This window comes from Rhinolophus ferrumequinum, chromosome X, assembly GCF_004115265.2.
Source record: "Rhinolophus ferrumequinum isolate MPI-CBG mRhiFer1 chromosome X, mRhiFer1_v1.p, whole genome shotgun sequence".
Taxonomy (NCBI): Eukaryota; Metazoa; Chordata; class Mammalia; order Chiroptera; family Rhinolophidae; genus Rhinolophus; species Rhinolophus ferrumequinum.
This window is the reverse complement of record NC_046284.1, coordinates 120,806,339-120,822,081: the sequence shown is the minus strand read 5'-3', so window position 1 is coordinate 120,822,081 and position 15,743 is coordinate 120,806,339. Positions and strand designations below refer to the sequence as shown.

Below are 15,743 nucleotides of genomic sequence, written 5' to 3'. Positions count from 1 at the left end.
CATTGGGCATAGTGTTCCAGCTGACCCAGTCAGAAGTGTAGAAACACCATTAGCAAAACACCATTTTCATTGCAGTCTATCCAGAGTGAGACCAAGGACAGTAGAAAGTCATGTCCACCAGCATTGATGACCTTACCTGTGCTTGGAATTCAGGGGTTTATGCTACGCTGGAGATCCGGTGCAGGACCCTGTAGGAGACAGGGGTAGTCACACCTTCGTCCGTGGAGGACCGGGGGTAAAAGTCAGACATCGATTTTGATGTATAGGAGAGTCCTTCTTTCGCACGTCTCAAAAAAAGCCCTTGGCAAAAGATAATGACACTCCTCTTAATTTAAGAATTCCCGTGATCACACTATTGATGTTGGAAATGTGTTAGGGCCGTGCACCAGGTCCCCTCAGCAAACGGCGGGCTCCTGTTATTCAGCAAAGGAAAGGATGACTCCCTTTCTTAGGATTCAGAGTCCAAGAAATGGATACTCAGATAGTTACCTTGTTTAAAAAAGAAAGGTCAGCAGATTTCCAGACATTGTTTCAGGAAGGGGGTAATTAAAGGAGACATTTCATGCCATTCCAGGTGTTTTTCCTGATTCTCCCAAGACATGCTGGGTGTCCGTCCTCTGTATTCTTAGTACACCAGGCACATCCCTTATCTGGATTCATAGCACATTGCACCTTTATTTGCAAGTCTTTCTCTAGTCGTAAACTGGAGAACAGGAAACAAGTCCTGCTTATATTTCATCCCCAGCACTCAGCAAAGAAATTAATGCATACTGGATATATGCAAAACCTTGAATGAATTAGTTAACTGACCATGAACGGAAGAGGAGCTGGAGTAGCCAATCAGGAACTATGTCCTTGGAGAGGACCCGTGGTCAGTGAGCTGTGATACTTAGGCTGAAAAGAAAACGTAAAATGAAACGTCATGGAAACCAGACATTTCCTATACATGAGGCCCTTGAAGTCACTCCGTGTTTGGAGAGAATCTGCTCCTCACTGTACGTGCCTGGAAGCATGAGGGAGGTAGGGAGAGCTTGTCAAAATCTGGTTTTGCTACAACTGATCCACGTGTTTTGATGATTACTGCAGATGCTGAAATAGTCGAGGTCCCCCAAGTTCATGTTGACTTAATTCGGTGTGGACTGTCTTTCGACAAGGAAATGGCCAGAGCTTCGTGGATACATTTTCTGGAATAATGTATTAATGAAGTTGATCAAAGATGACCTAAATGCAAAGATTTCAAGAAATCCTAGAAAATTCTGGCTCATTATCTCAGTGAAAATCACGTCGCCTGCTTAGCATGTCTCATCTGTGACAGCCTCCTTTCCAAAGAGACAGTTCAGTTGTCCTCTCCTGTAAGAGACGCTGAGCCTTCCTGAGTCCATCCGACGTCCAAAGTTTTTCTTACAGAAAAGTATCCATTCTGGGCCACTGTATCTATCACCTAGGAGGCCAAGCGAAGGAGCAGGAAATGGACTTGGACTCCTGACCGTGAAGGTGCTTTCTCTAATACAAGCAGTTCCCGGTTTCCCTGGGTGTGTTCAAAGGGCTCTGAAAAGCCTCGGGCTGAGCTCACTGGTTCCCTGTCATAAAAGCCCTGCTGCCCTGAGGCTCCGGCTTCGCCTACTGATCAAAAGCGATGCCATGGCTGGAGGCCATCGCTGTAGCTACGTAACTCACAGGTTGATGGAGGGGAGCAGTTACCCTGGGACCAGAGAAGTTTCACAACCAGGCAGGTACTACACCTTGACAATTCGTGATGTGTACACGCCACTTTGGGGATTGTTCTCCAAGGAGGAATCAATCCTTTGGATCTTGTGATCGGCGGCACGTCACAGAAGTGTTTTGCCCTGTGCCATCATCTGTTTGCAAGATGAATGAAAGTCTTTGGCGTCTCAAGCCACAACATGGCGATGCGAGAAGTACTGCACAGCCTTGGGCTGCTGGGAGCCTTGTCGGACCCCTCCCCAGTCCTGACGTGTTTTTTTTTTTGTTTTGGTTTTTAGGTTTTTTTTTTTTTTTTTTGGTTTTTTCATTTGTTTTTTGTTTTTAACTAGGAGGGATTTGAAACTGTGTTGCTGTCTAAAACCCAGATTTGAAAGAAAAATTTCCCTGAAATTAGCCCTGGGGAAGGTGGCAGGGCTGACTTTCTTTGGAGATCTTTTCTTTGCCTTTCTGTCTGAGGAAGAAGAGTCGACATCTACTCCTCTGCATCTTTACAGATCATTTTGCAAACGACCCACTTCACAGCTCACCAGTAGCATAACCATTTCACATGGCTTGAATAAAAGTGATTGTCTTTCTGTTTTCATAATCCATTCCCCCGGAATATTGTGGGTTCCATTATTTCTAGACTTCAGTCTTTCTATTTTTTGTACTCTCAAAAAATGATGCATTTTAGAAGTAGGTGGCTCTGCCGTTGTCCAGTTGTAATTTTCCAAACAGAGATTTTGGAGATGATTTTTAAAAAAAAGAAGTCATACATTTTGGCTTTTGCACAAGCATTTGAGTTCCACTTCCCAGGAATGAAACTTTTTTCCATAGAATTTATGCTGTCCCATAGCTATGATATGATATAGTCCAGACTTCAGAATGATGAAGAAAACAGTGTATTAAATTAATTTCGAGAAGCGTTCCTTTCAGAACTGACTCTGGCGACATTAATAGTTTTTGCCTTGCGGCAGGGGAGAGCCTACTAGAACCGACTTTTAGAACGGCTCGGTGTGGAGTCTACCATGAGTGCAAAACCCAGGTGTTCATTTGTTTTTTCAACCTTTTTATAAGATTCTAGTGGAGGTGCAGGTTCCCATCCCTTGAAAGCTGGTTTCTCAATGTTTGTGAATGTCCTTTTTTATTTCACAGGCCATTAAGCTCTGCGAAGTTCACGATTCCAGATAGAGGTTAATAAAATCGGTTGCAGTATTTGGCGAGTCACTAGGGCTCTTGGTTTGTCCTGTCCAAACTGTCAAGGAACCATCAGAGCCTCTTCAGATCAGGTGCGTGAGACCTCCTTTCTGCCCACACTCCCTGCAAGGGGTGGCAGGTCCTGCCTGACGTGATGTCTAATTTTATTGCTGGTCTTCTCGGGACAGAAGGTCCACCTCCTGTCAGAGGCCATTAAACTCAGCGCTATGAGGAAAGCCAAATTTGGGGACTGTAAACACATCTTTCGTGTCTATCTTTCAGATGGATATGAAACACATCTTTCAGACCTTTCAGATCTTTCCGGGTATTTCGGTTACTCTGCACGGCATCTCCAACGGTTAAAACGAGTAGAGTCCAGATGGTAAACAAGCACGTGACAACCTGCTGCTCTTCACATGTCGTGACGGAAATGCAAAGGAAAACAATAATGGTGTCTCATTATTGTGGGAATCCAGGACACTTGACCCCAAATGCTGGCGGGGACGTGGAGCCACAGGAACTCGTTCATTGCTGGTGGGGATGCCAGCGGTGCAGCCACTTTGCAGGACAGTTGGGTGGCTTCTCACAAAACACATTCTCACCATACAATCCAGCAGTCCTGCTCCCTGGTATTTACCCAAAGGAGCTGAAAGCTTACGTCCACGCAAAAACCTGCACACGGATGTTTGTAGCAGCTTTATTCACAATTGGTAACACTCAGAAGCAACTAGATGTCCTTCAGTAGGTGATGGATAAGCACACTGTGGTCCATCCATACAAGGGAATATTATACGGCTCTAAAAAGAAACGAGCTACCGAGCCATGAGAAGACCTGGGGGAGCCTGAAATGCATATGACTAAGTGAGGCAGAAATATGATAGATGCCCCCTGCTTCTCCTTTTCTTCTTCCTCTGTTTGACATTTACTGACTAGTTCATCACTGCTTAATTACGTGAATATATTCACATATATCGCTGTTTGTTGGCCTATAGGTGCTGGACTTTATCTTGTTCCTCTTTGTTCCCTAAGACCATGCCATGTGCTCAGGGTATCCCTGCCGGGAGCTAGTTCTGAAGTTACTTCCACCTGCAGACAGACTTGACAGATCTGACTCTTTCTTCAGCCCTGGGTGACCTTTGGATGGAAAACAAGTGACTTTCCTTCGTGAGCACTAGGCGGAACCATCAGCATCAATAAGTTTCATTTCAGGAATTGAATTACGTGCTAAACAAAAAGCTTCCCACTTTTATGAGTTTGCAACAGAGTAAATGAGTTAGTGCCTTCTGCCCAAACTCTAATGAGAGGGCTCGTGGTTGGTTTTAGGTACGTCTCTTCCATCAGGGTGGGGTGAGGGGGTTCCCAGAGTGCTGTGGAGGGGTCTGATTCGAGCAGTCTGTGACTTGGGGGACACGTGCTACGCTGGCTTTCCCGAGACGAGCTGTTGTGTGCAGTTCACTTTCCGTCAGATGTGTGACCTGGGTGTGTCGCTTACATGTGTAGTTCTTTTACTTGTAAAATACAGTATCTCACGTCATCTTTGTAAGTGATAGTTTGAAGATGCTTTATAAACATGAAGTAGTATAAAAACAAGGGTTTACTAATACCTACTTACTTAAATTTATTTCACCGCATTTTCCAATGTTTTGGGCGTGCCAACAAAAATGTACACAAGCGGACACTTTGGTCATCGTTGCTCAAACAGTAGTTCACCATCATCAGAAGTGTCTGGACGCTGATGGGAACCACTGTGAGCACCTCTTGTCCTTGCAGAAGTCAAATGTGAGTTGTAGTCATCTTTTGTTACTGGTTTATGTTGAGTATTACATTTTAATACAGTTTTTTCCTTTCTTAAAATGTGTGTGCATTTTTTTTGGTCCCCTGTGTACTTCAGCTGCTTCTTATTTGATAGTTTTTCTTCTTCTCCTTTGTCTCCTTCTTCTTCTTCGTCTCCTTCTCCTTCTCCTCCTCTGCTTCATTCTCCCCCTCCTTCTGCCCCGCTCCCTTTTCTTCCTCCTCCTCCTTTTTCCTTCCCCCCTTCTTCTTGTCTTTGCCCAGTGATTCCTTCCACGGTAGTTCCCTGTGCTCACCTGGATGTCAGGTTTTCCTTCTACAGCTCATCAACCTGCTCCCCACCATAGGGAACTTCAGGAAGTTTTGTGTGAGTACATCTTTCTCGAGAAAAGCAAAAACGAAAGATAAAAATGAAAGACAGATGGTGTTTATGGGGCAACTCTGCCTCTCCGAAAGTGTCTCTGCAGCTTTGCACCCACTCATTCCCTCGCTCCCCACGTGGCCCAGTGGGACCTCACGAGCTTCACTGCAGGGAGGGACAGACACCCGTCGCCCCCAGGACTGTTCAGGAGTCTGTGAGGACGCCCTTTGATAGGTTGAACCCTAGAGCAGAGCGTGGAGAGCAGTCCGGGGCCTGGTCCCAGAACTATACACAGAATCGCTTTTCATGGCTGGGCGTCGGCCCCGCCCCAGTCTTTACGTGGACTTTCTGCCAGCATGTAACTTAGCTGTGTCCTCGGCTCTGTTCTGAACTGTTGGGTCCAAAAGTACATTACACTGCCTCCCCGTCTCGTTGCTCTGGATAAGCTTACTACTTAATGCAAATAAAAACTTCTTCCCAAGGAAAGTCATGCTGGCAGTGGGTATACCGATTCACATTCTTCCCCTTTCGGTTTCTGTTTGTTTTGGCTCTGACGGTTCCTTATGAAGTATTCTTCCATCTAAAGTAAAGTACCTCGATTTAATTTCCTTCAAGATAATGAATTTTTTTGCCAGGAACTGGTGTTTTCTGTGGGGCCTCATTTTTATTTTTTTTTACCCGGCCGCCGCGTGGTAATTTACTTACAGTTCTGTGCTTTGATGAGAACACTGCTTGGCTATATGTTTCCAGCTTTGTTTTTCCTGTAAATGGCTGCCCCCCCTTTCTTTAATTTCTCTGCGACATGCGTGTTCTGTGCGTTTTCACATGGATCTCATTGCTCCTGGAAGGCCCTTTATAAACCGTGATTCAGGTCACACTGGGCACAGGTCCTGACACCTCGGTATTGCTTTCCAGTTTTTTTTTCCTGTTTCCAAAAACTCACAAAAAGCCATCATGCATAGCATCGTCTTTTTTTATTTTTCTCCTTAAAAAGATTTTCTCGTCTGTTTGATGGGACACGTATGCATGTGAGTCAGTTTCTCGCGTTTAGCTCTTTCGTAACATTTGTTGCCAAGGTAAAACTGACACATTTTTATCGATGTTTGGTTGCAAAATAAAGCCCTTCACTTAGCAGAGATATTACGAGATACGAGCAGTTGGAATATTGACGGTTGGCTGCAAAGAGCAGTTTCTAAACTTCCCCGATTCACTGATAACAATTTTCCCCTCTGAGTCCAAACTATATCTGCTTATCTAATGTTTCGCTAAGGGCCGTAAATAAAGGAGAGAACTTTGAGAAATTGTTTGCTGCTTAGCACGGAGATGGGGCACGCACACACACACACACACACACACACACAGACAGTAATGCACAGTTAGGCTGCGGCTTAACTCATCCATTTGACAGCAGGGTCTGTGTAGACGGGAGGAAACACTGAGGGGTGAAGGCTAGAGGAGAATTCCCTGTCATCTCCCCCATTTCTAGTTAATTCTAGGACAGGACACAGTAGACACCTGTGATGGGCGTTTGTGTGTAGCAAGGGCTTTTCGGGAGCTTCACTGGCTGAAGTTGCCATTGAAGATTGGGGAAATCCCTAAAGGTTCAGGCAAGAGAAAGTAGAAATGGAGTCTGTCTGGGAGATGGAGAGAAATGCTAGCTGGCAGGGTCCCCACAGGTCATTGTCCAAACCACCCAGTGTGGAAGTGGGGCCCCATGTACAATGGGGAGCTGAGTGGGAAAGCGGAAATTACAGCGGACGTCCGTAGGAAGGCGTAGTTGTAAGTGGACCCCTAGCCCAGCAGTTCCTAAACTTGCTTGTCATCGAAAATCGCATGTTCACCAAGAAAAACACAGTTCACAATGCAGATAATACAAAAGACAATAAGTGACACCCGAGAAATTCCCAAGATTCACATGGGAGTTGTAGTGTCTCTTACATGGGGTGCGCGGGGTTTCCCTTTGAGATCAATGGAGCTGTGCAGCCTCACGCAGTCAGGGCTGTGTGCCACTGAGAGGGAGCTGGTTGACCAGCAGGATACGGGATGAAATGAGACCACGGCCGAACAGTGCGCCAGGTTAGAGTATTGGACTGAGCTTGTGCACTGTGAGGGGGGCACAAGTGACATGGGTGAGGGAGGCGGGCACACGAGAGCTGGACCTGCGTGACGTTACATTTGTCGAGGTGTCAAGGATTCGGTGAGGGCAGAAATGAAGGGACGTGTAGCTGACATGCTGGCAGGTGGCCCTGGGCTGGGGGTGGCTAAACACCTGATGTGGGATGATGAAGGTGGAAATGAAGCGCAGAGAAAGGTGTGAGCGCTCTGAGGGTGACAATGCACAGGACGTGGCATCACGTGGCATCTGCTGAGAGCCGGTCGGGGAAGAAGGACAGGTAAGAGGAAGTGCGCTTCTGCGTCCCGGTGAGCCCACTAGTAGAAGCTGACGCTTCCCCTGGATTTGGCTGAGAGGCCATCCTGGATCACAGTGTCTGGAATTCAGGACAAGGGGGGACCTATGGGACAGACTGGACCAGGCCAAGGGCCTAATTTCATTTTGGAAACGGCCTCAGGAGTGTAGCCTGTAGCCTAAATTATTCTTTTTTTCTAGAGGTATCACCGCTTTATTTGTACATACTCTTTATGGTCAAAGTCAGGGCACGTGTCAAAATTATGACCGGATGAGTAAATGAACTCTGCATTGTCATAACTTCTCATGGATTCCTTTGCCGCATTTCTTGGGTTCACGCTTCTTCGTGCCGTATCCAGAAGTCTAACGTGGGTACCCCAGCTCAGCAATGGAAGCTGGCACTACAGCTGCACTCCAGCGTACTGGAAAGGTGAGCTCATTGAAAGCTGTTATGAGAGAGAGGCAGAGAATGTCAGGAGAAGCCGATCCCCGTGCTTCGGGCATTACAACAGTGTCAGGATGCTTCCGAGGGAGCACTCGCAGGAACAGGTGACTCCTGGGACGGACCGATGCAGAGAAGTGCCTGAGGCATTTTCAGCGCTGATGTGCAGGGATTCTGCCTTGCTGGTTATCAGTTCTGTTCCGCTGTGAGATACCATCACCTCTTACCATCAAGTGTGACGCTAGCATATAAAAGAAGCGCCTCCATTTCAGTGCCTTGCTTTAGACCCTCACCATACCGCTGAGACAAGACTTCAAAGGGACGTCTTACTCCAACCTGCTGTCTTACTGAAAGCCTGTGAGAACGGGATCCATTCACTATCCCACTGGGGCAATGGAGAACATGGCAGATCCTCAAAGAGCAAAATAGCAATACTCGCTCCCTTGCATCCTGTGTGTATCTCTAATTAGGCAAACATGGGACTATCAGCATAGATTTCTCAGGAGATAGCAAGGATGGAAAACTTGACAACTGGTTGTAAAGTGGATTGCAAATATAATCTAATACCAATTCACTCCATCAAATCATTGTGTTTTTGGCATTAGAATATGACTGAACCAGACATCATGTATTATAATTAATTCAAAGGGATGTTTTACGAACCTGAAAATTATAAAACAACATTTACAGTGACAGAGATCATTTGGTCTCACGTATTTTTCCACAAGAGAAATCCTTTATAAATTAATGTTAAAGTACCGTGTAAAAGGACATAAGACTTTCACTTAGACGTCTTGGGTTTGGGTCCTGGGTTGTCCACTCACCTCTTCCTCTTCGACACATTCATTTCCATGCGGGACCTGCAGCCGAACACCTATAAAGAGGTCCTACTACGAGCAGCCCTCCCCACTGCGTGCCTGTGAGAAGCCTCACGGAGAGCTAACAGGTGGGAAAGCCGAGTCAAATGCAAATTCAGACGTCATAAAAGTATATAGTCTAGCTAGCTTTACGTAGCAGTATATATACATTTTCCTTTTAGAACTTTATGCATGAGAAATGAAGCACTCCTCAAATACTAATTTTAATTCCTTGAGTAGTAAAACGAAGTGTCATTTCTTTTCCTGTAATACGCCGTTTGATAGCCAGACAATAATGTTTCAGGCTTTCATAGGTTTAATGGATAATGGAGATTGGAAGTCTTGTTAAAAATGGTCACATTTGTCCTTGAATAAAAAGACATCGCAGTCAGTTAGCATTCAGTGGGCATGTTTCATCCCAGCTTTCTGTGCTGCTGCCTCAAGAGTCACTGAATGTTTGCCACCTCTTTTGAAATTCACAAAATGGTGTTTAGGGAAGAATTCCATTTTAGAAAGAAGAGAAGTAAGCGGCATTGAATGGGTACCTGTGGTGTGCAGAATATCTAGCGACTATTGTATAACAGGAGTTCTGATGGGGCTTACAGTGGGAGTACAGGGTAAGTTTCTGCTGAACCTGGTAAAGCTTCACCCTCTCCACGCACAATGATTTCCCTTGTGTTAGCTGCTTTATTTGGGAGCCTAAGAACACTAAGACAGGACAGGAAGCCTCAGTGTCCACAACTGCAACATAGATTCATGTCTGGGGGACTCTGGGTGAGGGTGGGAGATGGAAAAACCTGGGGAGGAGAGGACTGAGACAACTTCCTGAGCCAAATCCCCAAAGGGGACAGTAGCCCCTGAGGTCACACTCAGAAGAAAGGGAGGGCGCCTTCAGCCACTTGCTGGAGATGTTGGAACAGAGGACAGTTCCAGGTTTGCCTTCCGTTCCTGGTGACACACGAGAGCTTTGGGAAGAAAAACTCAGTAAGAGATCAAACAGCTGTTTCTGGGAAAGAAGTGTCTAGAAAGCAATAGTCCCACTTTTCCCGGCTGTGAGCCAGTGTGCATTAGTGTGTGTAGGGGTGCCATGGCACGTCTTGTGCCCTGAAGGGCCAGGGTTGTCTCTGAGCTGCTGCACTTCCATTTCCTGTGCATCGCAGCCATGATTTTCCTCATCAGAAAAGCCCTGTGGAGTTACAACTTCTTGACCACAGCATAAAGCACTAACAATCCTATTTCGTGGAAAAAGAATGAGTTTTTGGAAGAGCCATGCAGAAGGGACCGGGGTAACTTGAGCGGACACTGCTTGTGCCCTCTCTGCCACTCCCTGTGTTTCAGGAGAGATTGGGGAAGGGGAGAGAGCACTTAGGACATTGTTTCTCCTCGCTTTTCTTGGTCATCTCTGTTCCTTCATTCTCTCGTACCGCCATTCGCAAGGTAAGCAGTATGGATTCCTTGATGATGGTTTGACCTATCACAACCCTAGTTAATTAATAATCCATCTGCAGACAGAATTCACTATATGCCGTGTAAAAGTCTGGGTGGCTGGGGAATCATAAATTAATGAGTAGATGCAGTGCCTTAGACCAAAAAGCTTATAGGAAAAACAGAATAGAAATCTCATCTGAATGAGCGTATTCTTCCTCAACCGTTTAGTATTCTCACAGGATTTTCACGAAAGGATGGATAGGAAACGCATGTGGTGTGTGCTGAGACATGGCAGGAGAATTGCAATTTCTGGGAGAGGACTGGGCAACTGGACCATCACACTCATCCGACTGGCCAGGAGTTCACCCACCTCGTATGATGAAGAATAAATAAAGAAGGACTTGATCTCCAGCACAGCATGAAGCATTGCCAAGCCCCCCGGGGCCACCTTAGAATCGGCACTTCCTGGAAGCAATTCCTTGAGTTTCCATCCAACGCAATGATTTGTCTGCTCTACCCTAGTTTCTTTTTGGCAGGAGTTTTACCCAAGCTGATGGTATCAGAATTAAGCTCAGAGCTATGATGTTTGCCTTCCCAGAGTGACTGGCAAACACCATTTCTCGGTTTGTGTTCAGATTTGTCTCTTGGCTGACCTCCAAGATTGTCGATCAGCCCGAAAGCATGCGTTCTACACATCGCAACTGAGCCCATCGCGGGGACAAAGCCCAGCCACCCATTGCACAAGATAACGCGTGTTCCACTCGGGAATCACATTTAATTACGTGAAATGTATGTGTTTTGTTTTTCGTAACTCTTGAGTGTTAAGCCATAGATGGGAGCTAACAAGAGAGAATGTGCGTAAAACACCTAACAGGGTCAGGGGGTTAGTAGACATCCAAATGAAATCCTTTCCCTGCCTCTTGTACGTCTCCCCCTTCGCAACCAGAGGAATAACTTGGGAGAGGTGGCTTCCTGATGTAAGCTTCTGAGAAGGTCGTCAGTCCCAAATGGTGCTCGTGTGTGTGTGTGTGTGTGTGTGTGTGTGTGTGAGTGTGAGTGTGACTGAGTGTGTGTGAATGTGTGTGTATGTGAGTGTATGTGTATGTGAGTGTGTATATGTGTAAATATGAGTGTATGAGTTGAGTGTGTGAGTGTATATGGGTGTGTGTATGTATAAATGTGTGTGAGTGAGTGTATGATAGTGTGTGTGAATGTGTATGAGTGAGTGAATGAGTGTGCAGGTGTGTGAGTGTGAGTGAGTGTGTGAGTGTGAGTGTGTGTATGAGTGAGGGTGGCGAGGCAGGTAGGAGGAGAGTGCTCAGTGGTAGGTTCATGCTGACCAAGGCTACGCTGCGCAGAATTATCACTGTTTCCATGACAGGAACGTAGCAGGGCGTCTTCATCGGAGAACCGCTGTCTGCTCACACCGATGCTACTTTGAAACCCGATCATGAAAGTCTGTTGCAAATACATTTTAAGAAAGACCTGAGGAACATCCAAAGTGCGTGAGGAGCAAACACGGACGAGAGGAAGACACACCCAGCGCCTCCGTGACGCCCCAGCCCCCGATGGATGGGTTTTGGAATTCAACTCTATCTCTTCCGCCGGTGCTTGAAGTGTTCAGTCTTTCTAGGTTTTCCCTTGTCTGATTTGGAATGGAGAAACTGCTCCTACTCGTAGCATTACTGAAGAAACAAAATAATGTAAGCTGAACACAATGCTTGTGATACACGCACAGTGGTGGTATATGCGTGATGCATGTATGTACTTTTAGCCGTACTTGTCTTTACCTGAACTTTTAAAAAAATGTGAACTTGTTAAATGGGACAACGAGGTCTTGAAAGGGAATGTAGCTGGATTTGCGACACGTGTGTTCTGTGCTTTCAGTGCACCGTATATTGGACCCAAAATTCCTTGGTTTTGCAGTGCGTGGTGTTATTAGGTCTGCTTTCTGGGCTGGTGGCGGAAGTTAAAAAGAGCAGAGGCAGAGATCAACAGGATATGATTAACGTCCCAAATGGGTTACAAGTAGAATGTAATCATTCCGTCATCAGTTCACCTGCCAGCTGAAGAACACTGCTAAACACGTTAGATGCAGAGGAAAGCGGGACATTCATCCATGACTGGAACGAGTAGATAAGCTAGGCTAACGGCGTGACATTTTGATATTTTGCCCGGTCACCATCAAAGGAGGCACGAGTTAAATCAAATGAAACCACGCGGTCAGCCCGTGAGCTGGACCGAGTTAGAATAGCACCGTGTATTAGCATCCCTTGGTATTTGCTTTAAATGCTTTGTGAAGCAAGCCGAGTGAGGGAGACCTGTGGGGAGACCGATCCTGCAAATGCTACAGAATGTTCCTGAGGGAGATTATTAGAGAGCTACGCTGATACAAGATGTGTGTTCCGACATCAGCTTTACGGAAATAAAAATGCTGGGAATAAATGTCCTAGTGATGCTTTCCACATGGCTGTGAGTTTCTTAATTAAAACACAAATTACCGGGCACGTTATAAGCTAGAAAGCACAGAATCATCTAGCCAAAAGCGGAAGAAAGCATTTATACGGCGTCACTCACTTAAATGAGATCAAGATCGAGGTACAGTGTTGAGAGAATTGAACAGCATTTTCTCATCACCTGGATTGTTGCCGGAGGATGAACCCTGGAGCTCCCCGAGGCTGGGACCACCCCCAGCTCTTTCCACCCTTTCCTGTTGGAACCCGGCCCACGTGACCTGCCATACGGTTGTGCACGTAGTGGTCCCTCAACAAATCGGATTACACATTTAAGAGTCCGATGCAGCTTCCAACTCCTTACTCAACAGACGAAGAACCACATAGAAGAAGCAACTTAATCTTTTTTTCCTCTCCCCTTTCAGTTCTCTCCTGGGAGCCCCGTCATAAAAGGCAGAATAACGAGAAAGAAGCAGACACATTTATTTAGCATAAGTTTTACGTGATGTGGGAGCCTTCACCAGGAAACGAAGACCCCCCCAAGAAACCGTTAAAGCTGAGTGTTTTTACACTGGGTCTGATGGAAAGTGGGAAGTCCTGGAGAGACGAGATAGGACAGACAGGAGCAGAGTGTAGTGACACGGGAACCTTAGTGAGACTGTATTTTCCGATACCTCTCTGTGTCCCTTTGTCTTTGGGGCCTAAGACGTTCTTTTCTGGGTGTAGGGAGGGCACCTCTGCCATGACGGTCTGAGGACCTGCTTCAGGGGAAGATCAGAAAGTCCATCGTGCACCTGCTTTTTCTCACATTCCTTCAGCTGGAAATATTTAATATGCGAAGGTGCCATGTTTGTGGGTAGGGAGTCCTGTATCCATCAACTGAAATGCAAACAGATGAAGCGATTAAAGTCCCATTCTCGCACCCAGTGCCGTGTCTCAGTGCTATGTGACACCCTTCGTGTATTATTTATATTCTGTGACTCCCTTTGCTATCCATACGGAGGTAGAAACATCAAAACCTCATACTCAGATCTTTAATAAGAGAAAAATGGCATTTTCTTAAATGGAAGTCCTGTTTTTCTGTCACGGCGTTCTAGTATAGTCCAAGAGAGTGCATTTATTTCTGTAAGGGAATTCTGAAGGCGTGTTCTATCACTTAAAATACTGGTTTACCTCCATAGCTTGGGAACACATCTGCTCTATAAATTAAGGCAAACTGTACTCACCATGGTTTCCTGTTTTATTGGGTCACATGACAGTTGTGACCGTTTATGGACTTACTTTTATTTATTTTTTTTTTGCGATTTCTAGGAGTTTTAGAGGAGGCTACTAAAATAGGTAAGACAGATTCAAGAAACCATCCAGCATCTAACTTGGAAAGAGTGAAATACGAACCAAGTGTGGAAAATGACATAGGCTAATAAAAAGCCCCCATTCCCCTTCTTCCCGATCCCCCTACCATTGTGCTTTTTATTTCTCTTTTTCTTTGTTTTCATGAGATAGGATAGAATGAATTTGAGTATTGTGGACAGGAAAGAGGTGATAGGTTAAAGCTGACAAGCTCGGGAGACTGAAAATAACCACACAGGATGGCGTGAACGTAAAAATCCCTAACTCAGGTGGGCCGTGGCGGGAAGTCACATCCTTGGCCTGGAGCTTCCTTGACAAAGGTCAGTCTTTACCTTAAGTGAGCCTGTCTATTGTCGTTTTGCGTCTAATATACCATACCCTTGGAATGTCAGAGTAATCCCTTTTTCCAGACCATCCAGGGGCCACAACCCACCACACCAGAGCAGGAAACCACATAATTTCTCACTGTTATCTTGGTCCCCAAATACCATCTCTATGTGCTGTAAAATGTTACTATCCTGTACCCACCCATGTAAAAGAGGTACCTGTCTCTCCAATTTGCTTTTATCCAATCTCAGAGACTTCCCTGCTTTGCTTTCTCCCACCCCCTTAATCTACAGCCAATGGATTTCATGTAACCTTCCTCCTTTGATTCTAATGTATAAAGTAAGTTGCAAAACGGCTCTTTTCCAGAGCATTTTCTCAATCCACTGAGACTTTGCTTCCCAGCAATTGTCATCAGTTTGGCTCTAATAAACTCTTAGAAGCTTTCTCTGAGGCTGGCTGTTTTTTTTTCGTTGACAGTATGCTTTCGTGGTTTCACTCACATTCTGCTTGCAAGCTGCGTTATTTCTCCTTTAGGCACCTGTTGACAGAATGTGTCTTGATTGGTTGCGACAGTGGCTAACTACTTCAGAAAATGTGCAGATGGTAATCATTTCACTTTTAGGGGTCTGACTATTCCTCTCATTTCCGGTGTCTCCTAGTCTCCAGATTTAGGGCTTGTAGACTAACTGGCTGAGCACCTTAGTTTTGAGGCTTTTACTCACGTGATTTTGTTTGAGCCCAACCTTTCCCTGTATCTCTTCTCCCCAATGTCCTACCCTAAAAGTTCCATTCCAGTCCCTCAGTCATTCCCGGCGCGCTCCTTGTTCCCCACACCCAGGTATCCCCCCTTTCCCTCACTGATATAATTTGGGTTTTTATTGAAGTAACATGTTTTGAAAAATCTTCCTGTGCTCTCGTGTGCCCTTGGGCATAGCTTCCCCCCAAACCCTCCCCCGTGAGGCCGAGATGTCCCTTATCTAACATGCCGGTAAGGTTTTCTCTAGCAGGAATGGAAAGAAGAAATAAAGAGCTCATTGTTTCCCTCTGCTCCCCAAGCCCACTTGTTTTGGAGAAGCTGAGGTGAAGCCGCCCATCTTGAAAGTCAGGCTTTATCAGAGAGAAAGGGGATTTATAGCCAACTTTACATATCAAAAGGAAAGCTGGGCCCCTGAAAGGCAGTCTGACCTAAGTCCCAGAGTGGAGAGAAGGGAAAGGCCAGGGAAGGACCTCAGACTTTCTGGAAGACTTCAGATAGTAAATATTTTCGGCTTTACGACCTCTGGGCTCTGCCTGTCCAGTGGGAAGGCGTCCATGCACAATACTTGGATGTGTGGCTGCGTTCCGATAAAACGTCTTTTACAACATTGAAATTTGGATTTAAGTAATTGTCATGTGTCAGAAATGCTTGGGATTTATTTTTAACCAT

General features: G+C 45.7%; 1 protein-coding gene across 6 annotated transcripts in view; it reads left to right on the top strand.

Moving 5' to 3' along the window:
- Nucleotides 1–15,743, top strand: part of LOC117020555 (uncharacterized) — a 308,400-nt gene that overhangs the window by 16,204 nt on the left and 276,453 nt on the right. The window contains exons 4-5 of one of the 6 annotated variants that reach the window (XR_004422720.1): nucleotides 2,860–2,993; nucleotides 3,184–4,193. The exons of the other annotated variants lie outside the window; for them this stretch is intronic. The gene's annotated coding sequence lies outside the window, so the exon portion shown is untranslated. Of the gene's footprint in view, nucleotides 1–2,859; nucleotides 2,994–3,183; nucleotides 4,194–15,743 lie in introns of those variants that run through there. 6 annotated transcript variants of the gene reach the window in all.